We start from the raw sequence: 13250 nt of genomic DNA, 5'->3' as shown, positions 1-13250 counted from the left end.
CTGCAATGGGTGCCACCCAAAACATAGAAGTCCATTCTGAAGGAGGAAAGCTAAAGTAAAATCTGAATTTATTCCCTTATTTCTAGCTGAATGCCTAAAAACCAGCACAGACAAAAACAAAGCAAATAAAAACCTGGACCTCCTGATGCAAGTGAAGATTTTGTCAAGTACAACATTGTGGAAAGGATTTCATGCACCATCATTTAGAAATTCATATTTGAACATACAGCCAAACTACTGCTCCAACGCCCGAAATGTCTTTGCTTTTACCAAAACCAAATCCCACCTTTGCAAAATAATTTCTGGTGTTGAATACTGCCGCCTTTTTTAATGTTGTTTCATTGTTACTTTTTATTTTTCTCAAATCCAATATTTTTCTTTTAATTTATTTCAGAAATGTGTTTTTAGAGAATCTTAAATAAGTACAGAAGCACTTTATCTATCTTAAGCATGTTCTCTTCACCAGAGATGGTCCCTCTCCCCCCTAAACTCTCATGCAATCTATTTATGTTCTGATAAGGAAGCCAATAACAAAAAAGTATACATTAAAACTGAGAAAGATTAATTCAATAGAAACTCTTTCATTATGACAGTATTGCATTTTCATTAGGCCAAGTGCAATGTCCTGGGTCCGGACAATCCCCAATATCAATACAGACTGGGGGATGGATGGAGCAGAGAAGGACTTTAGGATTCTGGTAGAAGAAAAATTAGACATCAGCCGACAATGTGTGCCTACAGCCCAGAAAGCTGACTGTATCCTGGGCTGCAGCAAAATAAGCATGGCCAGCATGTCACAGGAGGTGATTCTTCCCCTCTCTCCACTCTTGAGAGACACCACCTGGAGTACTGCGTCCAGCTCTGGGGTCCCCAGTACAAGAAACACATGGACCTGTTGGAGTGGGCCCAGAGGAGGGCCATGAAAATGATCAGAGGGCTGAAACACCTCTGCTAGGCTCAGGATTGTTCAGCCTGGAGAAGAGAAGGCTCTGCGGAGACTTTATTGTGGCCTCTCAATATATAAAGAGGGCTTAAAGGGAAGGTGGAGCAAGACTTTTTACCAAGGCCTGTAGAGACAGGACAAGGGGCAACAGTTTTAAACTGAGAGTGTGTAAGTTTAGATTGGATATAGGGATACATTTTTTACAATGAGGGTGGTGAGACACTGGAACAGGTTGCCCAGAGAAGCTGTGAATGTACCATCCCTGGAAGTGCTCAAGTTCAGGCTGGACAGGGCCTTGAACAACCTGGTCTAGTGAAGGATGTCCCTGCCCATGGCGGGAAGGTTGGACTAGATGATCTTCAAAGGTACCTTCCAACCCAAACAATTCTTTGATTCTGTAATTCTATGACTTCTTACTGATAGATTTAATTCATACAACAGAATGTTTTCCTACGTAGACCACTTTGCATGAGGAGTCAAAGAGGTAAGAGCCTGGTTTGTGCATCTCGTTCCACTTTTTTTCACTCTCCAGCCTGGTTCTCCACTCCCCTGGTTCTTCCACTTCTTCTGTGTTATCTCAAAAGACCTTCTGTTCCAAGGCTGTCTCAAATGTCATTTCTTTTCTGCAACCCTGTCCTTTTACGTGTCTTTCATTCCAGTTCAGAGTTCACTGCTTTTTCCTGGTAACCTTGACCACTTGTGAAACTTCTCCCCTGCTTCATTAAATCTCTGTCCCACAAAGTTCTCCACTCACATATCTCACATAGGCATGAGAAATCCAGTGTAGTTCAGCCTATATGAATGTATACACTGCTTATACGCTCGAAGTGAAATGCTTTGCTGGGTTTGACAACCACAGTCAGTCCCATGGAGACTTATGACCATCTTTCATGGAAACCACAAACAGCTTAGAGGAGTTTTTTCACTTTTAATTAACCTAATAAGAAAATCTGACTTGGTTTTTAAATTATTTCATTAACCATTTTGGGCACTACAGATTAGCAGCTAAGAACAAACCTTTCAACCGGCTGCTGGAGGAGGCTGATTTTTAGAGCTAATGACCATCATCTAAGGGCTTTCAGGTGCCTTGAAATCTGCAGTCCTACGTGAAGCCAAGAAGAACTTTTTCCTCCTTTTTTTCAAATACTTGAAATACAATAAGTCTTCATTAAACCTTCTTACTTGCCAGATGGTTATTTTTGCCTGTTTTCACTGTTACTATTTTTCATTCACCCAAAACAAGCTGCACAATAAACAACATAAAACAGATACTGGATTGTAAAACTGCAGCAATACTAATTGCGGTATGAAAAAATGTTCAGGACTTATAAGCCCTTCATTTTTCTGTTTCCATAGCAAATAATGGCATCTTGGTCCACTTCTAAATGACGTATCATAAAAGAAATAACATTGTCATGCAGCATTTCTGCATTAAACTGATGAATTCTCAAAAGGAAACGCAGTCTTAATAGGTATGTAAGTGATCATTATAGAGAACCCGATTTGTTAGGAATTTCCACCTAAAGGCATTTTCAACATCAGTTTTTCTCTATTAGCAAATGTTGACTTTTTAATGAGATCATTGCTGCAGTCTCCGGTGGTGCTATTTCAGTTTGTCTCCAATTATAAACTCAGTAGGTCACAGCACAGCCTGAGAAAACAAAGAAAAAGAAAAGAGAAAAAAAAAAAAGAAAAAACCCAGAGAACTAAACCTATCAATAGTCCCATTAAAAATATCACGTGCCAACTCTGGGCTGAGGGGGCAATCAGTGGACACAGTTTCACAGTTTCATTTTATGCTGAAAGAAATACTAACATGTCCCTGAACAGATTACTTTTAAACCTCACATGGCTAGGGTTTTCACCTGAAGAAATATGAGCAGTCCACCTCAAGTACTCGGGGCATCAGCTCAAGCCTGCAGCAGAGGAGTGCTGTGAGAAAGTAAGGACATAGACACATTATCATTGTAGGCCAGCTGGGGAGTGTGCTTTTGAACACAATTTCCCAATTGCCTCCACGTGTTGGTTCATGCCACAGAGCAGGCTCAGACCGTAAAAGCTATATTCTTTCTGGATGACAAGGGGGAGGTGAATGCTCCCCAGGGACTTGCTGAATGCACTCCAACCTCTAATGGGTATTCAGAGCAGAGGACTTGACTAACATTTCGTTGAAACGACTCCACACCATCTCCAAAAAACAGCACCGTAGCACTAACCTTGTCTGTAGCCTAACAGGTCACAGTACTTATGAGCACAGACACAGCTGAGCTGTAACATGACAAGAGACAACTACATCACTGAGAATCTTTTCCTTGACCTTAAGCAAATTTCTATTCCTCTTGAAAGTGCTCAGAAATTTTAAAAACTGACTCATTAACAGAGCTTCCTTACAAAAAGGAAAGTTGTCTTTGCAGCTACCCAGTTAGCAGTAGCACTGAAGGATGGAAAGGTCACAGGAAATTAACATCACTAGAACAACTCAAAGCATTGTTTTGCCCAAACCACAAGGGGAGAGGGAGGAAGGGCAGGATAAATTGACTGTGAATACCGTTAGACTGGAGGTCAGAAAAAGACTTGTAACCCACAAAGGAGTCAGAAGTCGAAAGCACCCCAGAGATTGCTGTTATCACTGTTTCTGGCCAGTTCAAAGATGAAGCTTGACCATATTTTTAAAGGGATTACATGAAATACCTGGCTGTGAATACAGTAGATTAGACTCTGTGGCCCAGTAAATCTCTTTCACTCTTATTTTCTCCTAAGCTCCTGAGGCACAGATGTACTATGGGTAAGTGCGAATATCAGAAGGGATGAGGACTTATTCCCACCCAGATCCTGTGTTACCACTGCCTTAGCAAGTGAGAATCGTCACGGTTCCTTCTCATCAAACACTTCTTCAAAGCCTGGAAGAGAAGAAGGACAAGACAGTCTAAGGAAACTGATAGGACACCACTGTTCCTCATGTTGCTCTCTCCCTTCTCCAAGAATTACTAACACAACACGCAACAGTAGATGCTTATGTTAAAAGATTTTCTAGTTTTTATGGAAGATTTGCAACCAAAATCATGGTATTTTAGCAGCACATATATACAGAAGATTGCATGGTTATAAATCTTATTATCCTAAGATTCTAACTTTTAGGTAAAAGCACTTACAGTGAATGTGGCAACAAACAAAGCAATATTGCTGTGCATGCAGGTAGAGGTGTATGCAACTGTTGATGGGGAAGGATTACAAAGACAAAGCTGTTTGGTAATTCACAGTTTTCCACTTCATTCCAGGAGCTTCACAAAAAGGAAAGCTATTTCCATGTTTTAAATGCAGAGACAAATGAGAGGAGCATACTCCTTCACACTTATTTACAGAGTTAGTAGTGTCCTACTCTGCAGAGAGCAGCACGGTACCCTGGGGCACCGGGGGTGTCTAAAATCACAGACCAAGAAGTCAGGAACCTCTCTGTCATCCTCAAACAGTACAACTTTCCACACCCTTTTTGCTTCCCTGCAGTTAGTTCCTTTTCAGTACATCTCTTATTAGTTGCCAGCAAGTCTTTATCACAGGTTTTTCTTTAGCAATGTCAGGCCAGCTTGGCCAATGCTCTGTAGGAAATAGCTCTCTGTGCTGTTAAGGAGGACACACGGTGCAGCTGCACCATCGCTAAGCGTAACAAAAATTGAAAGGCTGCAGGCTTATGATCACCAGGAAAAGAAGGTTTGACACTGCAGAATGGAGGCTCCTGAACAAAATACATTTAAGATCATCTCATACCATTCTGACATCTTTGTTCTGCAAAGTTCCAGCCATGAAAGTGACTTGGGTTCATCCTGAAGTATCAGTTTCTTTTACTTTAATTGCCTCAAGGACATGTCTCTCTTTTTTTCAAGAAGGAGAGTGTTCTTAAAGTAATAAAAAAAAAAAAAAGAAAAAAAAGAAGTTTATGTTAACACTACATAAATGTGACAAGCCAACTTATTTGTATAAATGCCTGTCAAACTTTGTATTTAGACTCCAGGCATTTTGACAGAGAATCTTTTATTGACAAACATACCTGGCCATTGCAAAAGGAAGGAAAAGGAGAAGGGGGAAAAAAAAAGACCTATCTTCAGACTTTAACAAATAAGAGAGATTCTAATCAACACTAAGTTCTGCCAGTGGCACCATCGATTTAATTGAAGCTGGCTTACAGACAGGATAGTATTCATCATTTACACCTGGAAATAAACAGGGAAGATAAGCTGCAAAACAAAACTCCATGGAAATTTTATCTTATTATCTGCTAGTACAAGTCCAGAAGAATATCAAGTGATTTTGGTTTCAGGATGGCCTCCCTATGCCATGCTCACACTGTTTAGGGATGCCAAGGAGGCAATCCTTTCTGCATCCAGAGAAAGCCCCTGAATTAACAAGAAGTGTACAGACAATCATTTTATTTCATTTTTGACATCAGGTTTTTGAAGAACATAGCTCTAGGGAGTAGGTAAATCTTCACAGTTATATTCAGATTTATCATTATTAAGAAGACTATAAAAAATAATTTCAGACTTACTCTTTACTTAACCATTCAGAAATTACTTCTTAGGGACCTGGCTCTCCAATGGCCTTCCCTGAAAGAAAACTTTGCAAGGTTAAGGACAGAGGCACAGCTGTTGTCCTTCCTCCTTTTCTGCAACCAATACTTTTGTGAAAAAACCTTAGGTTTTGTGAGAACTACTGGACATAAAGCACTGGAGTTGTGGAAGCTGCTGCAGAAGACTTCCTGAAACCAACAGCCGAGTGTTCTGATGGATGTCTGAAAACTGAGATTGAGAACACCCTGTATGTAGAGAGATCAGAAAATTCATGGTGGTGATATTGCTTTCTGAAAAGCACTTGTCAGCCCTGATAATGATTGCTTTATGCAATGCCTATCAGTGTGACAATAAATATTTTTGTTTGGGTTTCTTTCAAAAATGGTAATATAAAATCATATATATATTATATCGGAGCTGAGGTTTTTTATGTGCAACAGTGGTGCCCCTTACATGCCAAGACCTAAAGTCAAAAGATCTGCCAGGCATCTCAGTGAACTTTGTTACTCTTTCCCCTACATTGAGTGCCTTTTGCACTCCTCCAGAGAGCTTCCCTTCTAACTGCACCTCACTTACACCTCACCATTAGGTATCACAGATATCTTGTAACTTTTCTGCCAAGTCTGACACTCCATTTAGCCATCATGTTAGATAAAATAGCATCCCGCGCCTATGGGAAAGCTTTTGGCATACCCAGGCCATTGCTGAGCATAACAAAAAGTTAGAGGATATCATGCTTACAATGGAACCAGAATGTTTTGGCAAAAGGAGACCTGAAAAATGAATAAACTGAGTGAGACAGAAAAAAAGACACGGAAATGGGTTCAAAATTCAGCAGTCAAATGTGAAAGCTAGGAAACTGGAATTAAACAGAATACAAGAATCACTCACTGGACAAGAAGCACAGGGAATAATTCCTCTAAAAAGAGATTTGTAATAAAGTCAGTAGCTCCCAACGAGGGCATCTGGGATTCCTTGAGGTCAGTGAAAGTTTTGTCACTGAGATCAGAAGGATCTGAAGTTTCATGACCGGAGGCTTGGTGTTCCTCTCAAGACTGCCTGGTTTTACACTAATGAAATTTCCTTGTTAGAGCAAAGATCTGAATATTGCATTTGCCTAAGCCAGTAGCAGCAAGAATATCTCTGGAGAAAGTGAAATACTACATTAGTGTATCAGGGAAAAAAAAAATTGAAAGCACTTTAAGTGGCAGGTGTTTACTCTTAAAAGTCCACCATCATTTTAATTTACATCAGCTCTAGCACTTAATGGTTATTTACATCCAACAGTGAGCCAACACTTCATTTTTGGTACCAGTTAGCACTTTTTCAAGGCTTTAAAGGACTGCCAAGATTTGCAATAGAAGGAAGTCCATTAGTTTCCAGCTCACCTCTACTCTACTGGGAAAAGTCCTTACCTTCCCACTGGGAGAAGCACCCAAGTTCTTGATGTACTAAACATTAGTCTACAAATTCTGCATGAAATTTAGTAATGCAGAGTAAATTCATAGTATTTAAAGACTCCTATTGTATCAGCTCTTTTTAGTTTTAAAGATCTCTATCATGATAAAAAGCTGTCCTACCACTGAAACAAATTCAAGCAGCAACACGATTTCAATGTCCTCAGCACTTCCTAGAAACTGCAGCGTTTAAAAACAAGTTACGTTTTGATGAGGGGTCTGGTACACAGGACGCCTGCATTAGGTACCTACAGGCCCATTGCAGACACATCTAGAGAGGGAAGAGGACCATGCCCACAGGCGGATATCTTTCTGCACTGCCAAAGCCCGAAGGCATTTGCCATGACCTCAAGCGATTTGTCATAGGCTGCTCAGCCAGAGTGCAGGAGAACAGGGTGCTGGATCTGAACCCCCCTTGGATGTCATTTTATAATGAGTAGCATTTTAGGTAGTTATTAGAACTGGGAAAAAAGGAAACTAAATACCATTATCATTTGCTATGGTGAAGGCAAGCTGTAGCTGTAAGGACTTGTCTAACAAATTATATTGCACAGCACATGCAGCATTGTTTTTAAAAATCATCAGACCTGAATTATTTCTAACTAAGGAAGAGTTCATGACTTCCAACACCTTCTGTCCAAAATGAGATTTCCATTTTAGAAAACCAAAAGTACCTGCGTCTCTCAATAAAATAAAATAAAGTAAAATAACACCTTTCAATTTTATTTACAACAGTCATAGAATAAAACAGTACTGACACAGGGCCCTCTTTCAGCTCCTTTCCAAACATTTTACAAAGGAATGGAAGCATAAATGGATGATGAAGAATGAAGAAAAGCAAATGCAGGTACATGACTGTATTGGGTGCAGTGTCCAGGTGTTGGCAGTGGGAGCATTTAAGAAAGGGCGAAAACGCCACACAGAGAGAGGGCAGAGAGAAAGGAAAAATAAATAAATAAGAAGTGTAAAACAGGAGGATTAACACCAGGAGGTGCCCCAAGGCAGAGCAGGTGTCCACACTGCAGCCCATGGAGATGAGCCCACGCTGTATCATTTCATGAAGAGCTGTATCCCATGGGAAGGACCCACGCTGGAGCAAGGGAATGGTGTGAGTAGGAAGGAGAGGCAGAGAGGAACTGTTAAGGACTGACCACAACCCCCATTCCCCATCCACCTGCACTGGTAGAGGAGTGAAACTGAGCCTGGAAAAGGGATTGTTTTAATTTTTGTCTGTTTCTCACCATTCTACTCTACTTTTAATTGGCAAGAAATTAAATTAATTTTCTGCAAGTTGAATCTGTTCGGCTTGAGACAGTAACTGGTAAGTGATGTCCCTGTCCTTACGTCGACTCGTGAGCTTTCTTATCTTATTTTCTCCCCCTGCCCCTCTGGGTTGGGGTAGTATGAGAGTGGCTGGGTGAGAGCGTGGCTGTGTGCCAAGGCTAACCCACCACGGCGACTTACTGAAGGTCACATAGCAATTCACAATAGCAAAACCAAGAACAAAAACCATCTCTCTGTCTTCCCAGTGCAGTGTATGTTATTTTAGCCAGCTCTCTAGTTCCCCTCGGACATAGCTGCAGGAGGACAACCCAATTCACACAGACTTGCACAGGAAATGTCAACATGGTACAGAGAGTAGCCAACAAGAGCCCTGAGGCTGGGGCTAATCCCTGGCCCAGGGCAGCCGGACAAACTTCAATCGCATTGGCACAGTATGGCTGAGGCTTAAGAGGCCTTACAGCTGATTTCAGTAAGTGCTTTTGGCACTAGCCAGATCAGAAACTTTTCATGCAAATAGCGTCTGCACAGCGTCAAGAAGTCGTGTCAGAATAATGTTATTTTTATACTTGGATGTATCATCTGCAGTTCACTCTGAAGACTAAGCTGTTGTATAAGGCAAACCTTACACAAGAGGGTAGGGGAAAAGCAAAAATACTCAAATTTTCTTTTTCTATTAAGATTTTCACATGCCTTCTAAACCACTGCCATGTAGTCATCTATGACTTAAGATAAATAAATTTTTGAATTTTATGACATGCAGTTGAAAAACAGTTTCCATCTGGATCAGAAGAAAGAGAAAATAAACTATAGTCAAAGTATATTTGTATATTTAAGGTACATTTAAACTAACTATAATGGAATTTCACTAATATAGCTACAGTAAGTACTTTTGTGGAAGCATCCCTCATATTTATACTGGATTTTGGAAAAATTCCAATTTATATTGGAAAATGACCCATTTACATTGAGAAAAACCTTTTCTTTTTTTTTTTTCTTCCTCTCCAGTACCATACTAATTGGCTCTGCTCAAATTCAGTGCGCTGCCAAAAAGCCACACAAAATACCCCGATCACCATCTGTATATAGGGATACACACAGGGCTTCCAAAAGAATAGCAGCAATCACATTGGCATGGACAAGCATTCCAATCTAAAGGCATTTTGGCGCTTTTTCATCTGTATGAGCTACCCACCAGGACAGAACAATCATGAATCTACCATGGCACATAGCTGCAAATGGTCAAAGACTACATCAGTTGTCATCATTTTTTACATTTGCCTGCGAGCAGAGGCAAAGCTAGTTATTCCGCTAAGCAAGTTGTCAGGCGTTTATTCTGAATGACCCATAATTTCAATTAACTTTTGAGCATGTGTGTTGTGCCCTACTATTAGGGCACAAATACTTCAATAGTTTTTCAAGGTGCACAAGTGGTAGCAGCTCACCCCATGGCAGACAATAACGTAAAAAAAGTATATCCATGGACTAAAGTTGCATGTTTGCAAGACAAAGCCAAAGAAATCAACTGTTTCAGTACTTTTGCCTCATGCACCTCTGGCTGTGTTTCAGCATTTTCAAGGCTGCTTAGAAAAATGAGATGTGTTACAGTGGTAGTAAAACTTGAGAAGTTTTGCACAAGATTTCCTTTCCCCAAATAAAAATGGTCAGTTAACTTTTTACAGAGGTATTTATATAGCAATCACTTGCAATGTGAAGTTATTACCAACAATATTCTTGATCAGGTTAGCATCATAGAAGTATGCTGTGCTTTGTATCACACTGTACTATGCCAACAAAAATTAAAATATATTAGTGTATTTCTGTGGATGTATACGGGGACATGCAATCAGGACATGTAATCACTCTCACAAATTAAATATTTTAAGATGCATTCTCATCAGACTAACAAACACAAATGTAATCTTAAAGCTTTGATCTTTGAATCCTCAGGCTGTAGAAAGTCTTTGATTTTATACTGATATGTTAGAGCTGTGAACTTGAACAGGCCATAGAAAAGTGGCAGCAGAATCGAAATAAGTTTGGTCATGATAAACTTGTGCTGAGTCTACAAGATAGAGTGCATAACCAAGAATTAGAGAAGAGACAAATGTTGGGGGATATGCTAATGAGTTGGAAAAGATCTAAAATCAATAGTGATAAAGTTTTTACAGTAAAAGTGGAAGGAAAGGCATAAACACAGACCTCTGTAAATAATCCATGATGACAATCTCATCTGGTTTGGAATTTAAAACAAACACTATTCGTTGCCCAAACACCTCTCGCAAGAAAATGCATGTTGCTCTTTCTATTTTATTCATAACAGTTCCCAACAGGTGATGCATTCTTACTCTTTTGCGTAAAACGTAAGTCACATGGGGGAAAGCAAAATAAAGGGCAATAATTTCCATCTGCCACTTTTATTTCATCAGATTATACTGTGAATTCAGATATGACCCTATCCCCAAGTACAACTATAATATAAATGCACTCTTTTCATTATTTGACAGTTAACCAATACATTTCTAAGGTTTGAGAGGTGCTGTTGATCCAGTAAAGCTCCAGACCAGCTTTTTTATTTGTATTGAATAGCACCCTGCTATCTAGGTAGCCCTGCTCACCTCAATGTGGAGGAGAAATACAGATTCAGAAAAGACTTGCATTCACAAGTAAAGCTCAATTTTGAACTGTAAAATTGTTACTCAATTGTAAATTGAGTAAATGCTCAAATTAATTGAACGTCAGCTAACTGAGGAGCTGGAGAAGCTTAAAGAAAAGTAGATTGCTCAATACTAAATAACGGTAAAGAAATAGATGAGTAAGAATCATATCATCAAACAATCACTTTGTTTGAAGTTTTTGTCTCAAAAAATATTCCAGCTGTTAAAAGCACCTAACTGGTAAACTCTAAGTTTCCTTAAGCACACAATAATATCTCAGCTTACCTGCTGTGTCTATCAGCTCAGAGGGGTCCCATTCTGACACCTCGTCTTTCAGCTGTTGGGATCAGCGAGACTGTCCCTGAAGGGCTTTAGTTCCTAGGAGGTGGTGACTGACCGCAGGCTGCGACCCTCTCTACCTCTCACAGGCTTCTTGCTTGCCTGTGGCTGTGTCACTGCAAGAGTTCCTTGTGGGAGGGAGTGTGAGAGGGGCAAAACATTTCTTTCACTCACTCCCCATTTCCAGCAGAGGCACTATCCTGTCACTTCAAGTTGCATGCCCTTAAGGTGAATAAAGCAGCAAGTGAAGAAGAAAATGATCATTTTTACACAAGGCTCAAAGTTTAAAAAGAAATACTAATAAAGTCTTCTGAAACATAAAACAACCACTTTTGGAGTCAGTAAACTTCTGCTGCTGAGAGGAACTGGGAAAAAAAAACAGAGAGGAACTTCTGTGCCTATAGGGGAGACATCTGACAGGAAAGCAGCTTATTGAAGAGGAAGGGACTGGCTAGAGAAACATTTGCATGACCAACAGCCTGGAGAGCCATTTTCCTTTTGATTCATTTTCTTTCTTCTGCACAGTGAAAGGAACACCTGGATACAGAAATAATGCACAGCTAGTTGTCTTCATACCCTTGAGAGATGACGTCTATCTGCCTTTTAACCCAGCTCCAACAAACAGGCATTTCTATGTGTAGTTTTGCTATGCTCCCTTCTTCTGTATTTGAGGATTCATCTTGTATTTCGCATGTCACAAAGCATACTAGGTTTTTAATTATTTTGGTTTTACAAAAGAACAGATCATTTAACTATAAAACTTTTCCTCTTGCTTTTGGATAAAACTTTAACTTGCTTTTGAGTAATCCTGCATTTCTCCCTTTCATTGGAGAAAGGTCAACTAGAAAGGTGCTGTGACCCTGAATATCAACACTATTTAGTAAGAGACAGTTTTTATCATTCTTTGTCACCCTTCTCATGTTAGGTGTTCTCAGTGATTTTAGTGGGGATGCTTAATCAATGGAAATCCTCAGTGGGCAGGTAGTATGAGCTATGCAGAGTCTGGCTGTAAGTAGTTATTTAAAGCTCAAGGAAAATGTGGGCTTGGGGTCCAAAGACCAGTTTGCCATTTATCCCAAATTCAGATGACCAAGCAGAAACACAGTCTTCCCCTAATCAGCAATAGCTAAAAAGTAGGCAGGATGGACAAACAAAATAAACTTTTTTCTTAAAAAAAATCAGTTATTTCTTGACTTCCTCACAAAGTAAACAATGCCAATTTTTCTGGATTTCACTGACTTTTGTAATCTCCCCATTCACTTTAAAGTGTTTTGTATGAAGTCAAATCCTGTCAGTGTTGTGTGAGGTGGACTACCATTACTTTTCAAATAAGACAACACTCAACTTCCTGGTGGAAAAAGCTATCAACAGAATACTGCTTAAAGACTCTGTATTTCAATAAGTCACACAGGCTTTTTCTACTTTTAATGTTCATGGGTTTAATTTCCCACAGTAATTCATAGATTAATTTCTTCTTGACTCTAGTCAATTTTCTGTATATTTTTAGAACAATAAATTGTGTGCCATCTCTGTGGGTACAACCTTTTCAGTATGAGAATCAATCACTGATGTTAGAAGATCAGTCTCATCTAACTTTTCATGTAGCTTTGCTTTTTTCTTAATTGCATCCAATTACTGTCCTTTGAAAGAGTACTGGACATTCAGAGCATGCTCAATTTCATGTCTCAGCACACATCTTTATTATCAAGAGGGAAGATGGCCTGCTGCTGTTAAAGAATTAATAGCTTGACATAATTTTGAGGGGAGATGCACATCACAGGTGGGCATGGGAGCTGCAGGGGCAAATAAGGAATGAATGACGTGTTTTAAATCTTACGATGCAGCTTAAAGAGTTCTATAGTACCATGCAAATATACTTTGGAGTACATATTAGGAAAATGTAATTCAAATTCTCCAGGTACAAATATTGACAAAGAACAGCTTGGTGTTTTAGTCCAGAACTTCTAGCTATGACAGGAACTGAAGGGAGTATGATATAAAAACATTA

The sequence above is a fragment of the Larus michahellis genome, chromosome Z (genome assembly GCF_964199755.1).
Source record: "Larus michahellis chromosome Z, bLarMic1.1, whole genome shotgun sequence".
NCBI lineage: Eukaryota > Metazoa > Chordata > Aves > Charadriiformes > Laridae > Larus > Larus michahellis.
The sequence above is the reverse complement of the archived record's forward strand: the minus strand, read 5'-3'. Positions refer to the sequence as shown.